This window comes from Pinus tabuliformis, chromosome 5_2 (assembly GCF_031772625.1).
Source record: "Pinus tabuliformis cultivar Carrire ecotype Pingquan chromosome 5_2, CPIR1, whole genome shotgun sequence".
NCBI lineage: Eukaryota > Viridiplantae > Streptophyta > Pinopsida > Pinales > Pinaceae > Pinus > Pinus tabuliformis.
In genome coordinates, this window is record NC_142306.1 from 56,060,842 (window position 1) to 56,065,909 (window position 5,068).

Below are 5,068 nucleotides of genomic sequence, written 5' to 3' on the forward strand. Positions count from 1 at the left end.
GGATTGTTTTCATCAACTATTTCAATTACCTCGAAGTCAGCCAATGCACTCGCTCCTTCAATGTCCACCATTACCCCATACAGGCACCCCATAGGAATAATCTTATGTTGATTAGCCATGCGTAGTTGTATAGGAGACCATTGTAGCATAGGTCTCCCCATCCTTTCCCAGGTCTATTTAGGCAGTACATTTGCATCAGACCCCAGATCCAAGATTACTTGGTCCATTTCATACTCTCCTATCTACACAGTCAGCCTCATCTTGCGCCTTATCTGGTTCTTATACTTACTTAGTTTCCTTACAATGCGTTGTTCTGAAGGAATCTTAATCTTACCTGTACAATTTTCTATCAATTATTGTAGCCCTTCTACTACCTTCTTATCACACAACAACTTCATACAGGTCTTCAGGAAAGTAGCTAACAATGAAGGATCCACATCTTGCACTTCACTGTTCCCAGCTGATTTCTCTTGACTTCCGGACATATAAGCTTTATAAAAATTCTTTTTAGCCTCCATAAAATTTTCTTTAACCCAGTTGAGGTCAAATTCAACTTCCTTTTCAACAGCCTTGCACACCCATCCTTCGATCTCTGGCTGCTTTCCCTTATCTTCACCTATGTCCATACCACTACGCATTATGATATTGACATTATGATCTTCTTCACAAGGCTCCGCCCTCATCATATGGATATTATGCGTAGGTTTTTGGGTTTGCATCTTATTTTCTTGCATCTTTGATATAAGGATCAGGCAATCTTCTATCACATAGTTGAATTGTCTATAATATTGACAAGACGAATGTGTTTGGTTCTAACATTCACACGGCATATGTCCATATTCACCACAATTATAACAAATAACTTGTTTGTGACCTCTACCAGCCCATCCTCCTCTTCCTCTTCCACAGCCTTGGAATCCTCCCCGTGCTGCACCCTCACCGTGATCCTAAGGCCGATTTTTTGCCTGCATTCAGTAGGTAGGGGTCATATTCATCATTAGTTCATAACTTCGACAATGCCACTCATCATGACCTACAGATTTTCAGAAATTGCAAATCAACTTCTAGGGGTCTGTACAAACTTCTATAGTAGATGAAAATTGTTTGTCGCATGTTGTCATGTAACCTGACAAATAGCGAACGACGGCGTTGCTCTTGCACTCAGCCCAGTGGTATTTTCTAGCTTCAAGGGGACAGCCCCCCCCCCCCCCCCCCCCAAAAAAAAAAAGATAATTCTAATAAACCGGATAATGGTCCTTATTGTGGTTGTGGCCCTTGCATTTCAAGAACCAAAATTCTGCATGAACTTCAGGATAGGCTTCCTTTCCCTTCTTCAGGCTCTACAACTCCAGGTGTATACTTTCTAGTTGCGAGTGGATCTATTGTACTCCAATATTCGTATATTGTATTGGTGAGTCTTCCAACATCATCGCGATCTCCAAAACTTCTGCTTGCCTTTCTACCTTCTACTGCGATAACAGTAATCTTAGGTGGGGCAAAAACGAAGCAATGTACCACTCTTTGTGTTGTTCATCTGTGATGTTCATGTTAGCCTGTCGGATCAAGAATTTTAGCCTCTAATCAAAATCCCACGAGGATTCATTCACCACTTGCTTTATCTCCTTAAACTATGTAATAGACTGTGTCTGATATTTAGGCTTCTCAAACTCATTTTTCAACGCTTGTTGAGTCTGTACCAATGTCGCGCCAGGTTTGTATTAATAATACTTGATATACCAATTCAGCACCCTATCCTTAGCACTGTGACTAGTTGAACTTTCTTTAGTCTATCATCAGTGATTTTTTGCATTGTCCACATAGCATCTACAATGAAATAGAACTTTTTAGGGTCTTTGCTTCCTACCCCTTTGAATATCAACATCTTCATTTTGTTTTCCATGTTGAATGGTGGAGGTGGAGGTGTAGGTGCAGGTGAACGTGTAGGTGTATGTGGTGGTGGTGGAGGTGTAGGTGGAGGTGAACGTCTAGGTGTATGTGGTGGAGGTGGAGGTGGAGGCAGAGTGGATGGATGAGGTATCCGCGGGATACCCTGACTTAGAAATTGCAACGTAGTTTATGGTGTAGTCATAATAGTTCCTTCATCGTCTCTTGACAAGGATCCCAATAATGGACTATATTCAGAGCTTGATTCTTCATTCCTTCTAAAGGGTTTTGTACTTTGCGTAGTCCCAAACATCAAGGTAATGGCATAACCCAATTTTCACACAACTATCTGCCAATATAGATAGCCACTCATGTAGTTCGCAAGGGAAGAAACAGAAAAATCTCTTAGTTTCGTCTGAGTATAGGTATCTACTCAACCACTATTCCTTGGACAACCACGGGTTTCTATTCTCCTAAGCTGTAAACGTGTGTTCCTTTCGATCAAGTCGCTTCTCAATTTATTTCTTAGTAGTAAACCACTTATTTGACATCACACATTCCTCAAATTGATCCTGGTCTCGACAACGGAACCATTTTTTGGCTTAAGGGGGCCTAACCCAAGTTCAGATTTATTCATGAACCAACAAAACCCTAACTATTGGCCCTTTTAACAACAACCTACATAGCGCGGTCTGCAGTCTCACCTGAAGCAGTATCGGGGGATGCTAGAACCAATTTTTTGCATCCAAAGGCTTGTGTGATGGTTTCCTACGGTTCTCAGGGTTTAGATCTACCTTCATGAAGATCTATTCCTTCTAGCTTTCATCTACTACAACTATATCAAAATTATATTTAGGTCCTTTCAAAGGTACTTAATGATACTTATTATGCAAAAAGATTGCAGATCTAGCAGTTCCGAATAGTAAATGTGTATTCTGAAGCCCTTCTAGCCTAGATCTGTCGTCGTGCAGATCTACCCTTTCCGAACAGCTAACTATAGCAGATCTATCTAATAACTTCCAACTCTTCATGAAGGTCTTAAATTTCTACTATCATGCATAACATGATACAGATCCACTACTTTTGCGTAATAAACAAGCATTAATTCACATAAATCATAACAGGTCGCAGAGATATACAAACTTAACTGAAACAATAAACAAGACACAGATGCATATATTTGGCTCAAAATAGTATTTATTAGGAATAAGAATTCAATTATAGGCTTCTCCTCCCTGTGCACTTAGATGCAAGGGCCCACGCACTCAACTTGTGAACTTACCCTGGTCTCCACGCACTCAGCTAAAAGAGACTTCCCCTTTTGCCTAAGTACATGAAACAAACTTTTCCTCCCTTTGCACCTTTCCCTTACAATGATTCCTCACTTCATTTCTCTAATTATTAAGACTCGCTATGACTCATCTATTTATAGCATTTTATTTACAATACCATGGTCCGTGGACCATGGGGGGGTCTCAAAATAACTCTATAACCTACCCATACAAGGCGCTAATGCCCCTTTGACTCTACTTAGCTTCATGCTCCACTTCCACATTTTGTAGACATTTTACATTCTTTAACAAAAATTATTACAATATTTACTTAACCGACAAAAATTGACCTCAGGAACCCCATCCCAATAGATTCCCTATCCCAATCAGGGGCACAATGTTGGAACACATCCTTCACCCACCATAATAGTTCTGATATCCTATTAAAGGCCCTACAACTAAAAATCATTTTGGATGACCCTGTACCACCCTTTAAGACTGGTAACCATGCCTATTTGTCTAGCGCGGATTGCAGAATTTGTGTGTGTCCAATGGGAACAAGTATCACAGCCCACCCATCGGCAAGTATTCACTTCAAAGTCAAGTTTGCTGCAAATAAAACACATGCAAAGGCTACAGAATCCACTCTTGGTGCTACAAATTTCACAACTACAATCATGTGCCAGAAGTTGACTCTGACATGCTATATTTCTACATCGTTTGTGGGAAATATCTCAATGAGGACCGTTTGAGTGACACTGATATCTAGAAGCAAAAATGCTTGAATCCTTGTTTTTATAATAATGAGTACTTCTAACTAATCTTTGTGTTCCCATTTCCCTAAACATTGACTCAGGTGGGTTTAAGATCACTCCTGTCTTGTACAAGAATTCGCAAAAGGATAATTTTTTCTAGGTTGAAGACCTCATGTGCCTTCAAGGATCACCCAAAGCTCTTATTTCAGATCTTCCATAAATTCCTTTAGTTGTTCATGCATTCTCTCTACTATTACATCAAATCCCTCCCCCTGCTACATCTCGAAGCAAGATCTTATCTGAATTGGGTACTTTATGTACTACTATCTGCTCTAGTCATTCACTTTCTTCCTCTATTTCTTTCTCCCTCTCCATTTCCTTCTTGTGATGATAATGGTATGCTACCACACACACACGTGTCTTCTCAGTAGGCCATGTTTCCCGTGCGCTTTCACTCTCTGAGGGAGACTCACGCACATTGTCAGTATGGGAAATAGGCCTCGTAGGTCTGTTGATCCACAGGCTTCAGATGATGCAAGGGAAAGAGAGGTTAGTAGGCTAGGAGTCCTAGATTGTTATTAAGGTGGAGGCATTTGTTGTTGTTTTGAATGAAAGGATTCTCCAGAAGAGGTCCCCATGAAACCAATGGACTTTTTGTTTAGTCTCGATGTAGCTACGATTTTTGTTTGCACTATAGAAATGCACACACAAAAGTGGATCTCGGAATATAAAATGCGGGTCTTTGAAGGTCAAAAGCATGGATCCTGCATAGATCATTATTTCTTTAGCTTTTTTTCCTTTTTTTTTGTATTGTGCTTTTATGGTCACATTGTGGTTAGTTGTTGCTTGGGCTATTAGGATTTGCAAAAAGTTGGAACATGCTATAAACCCGGGAATTTACAAAGAGTCGGAACTACATAAACGTAAGCACCACCATAAACAATTGCTCATTCAGTTAACCATGATAACTACTAATGGGCTTATGCCCCAGAATTGGATTTTCTACCGAAGACATTGTGTTTGGATCTGTATCTGTATTTGCATATCGGTGTAGCTACAATTTTCGTTTGTACTATAGCAATGCAGTCAATTTTCTGTGTCATCAAAAATGATTGTAAAGTCAAAACCTTCTTAAACTTGTTCCTAACACACTATCCT

The 5,068-nt window shown here is 40.0% G+C and overlaps 1 pseudogene; it reads right to left on the reverse strand.

The window, feature by feature from the left end:
- Positions 1 to 763: 763 nt before the first annotated feature.
- On the reverse strand, positions 764 to 4,548 carry LOC149157537 (OBERON-like protein pseudogene; annotated as a pseudogene).
- Positions 4,549 to 5,068: the final 520 nt, after the last annotated feature.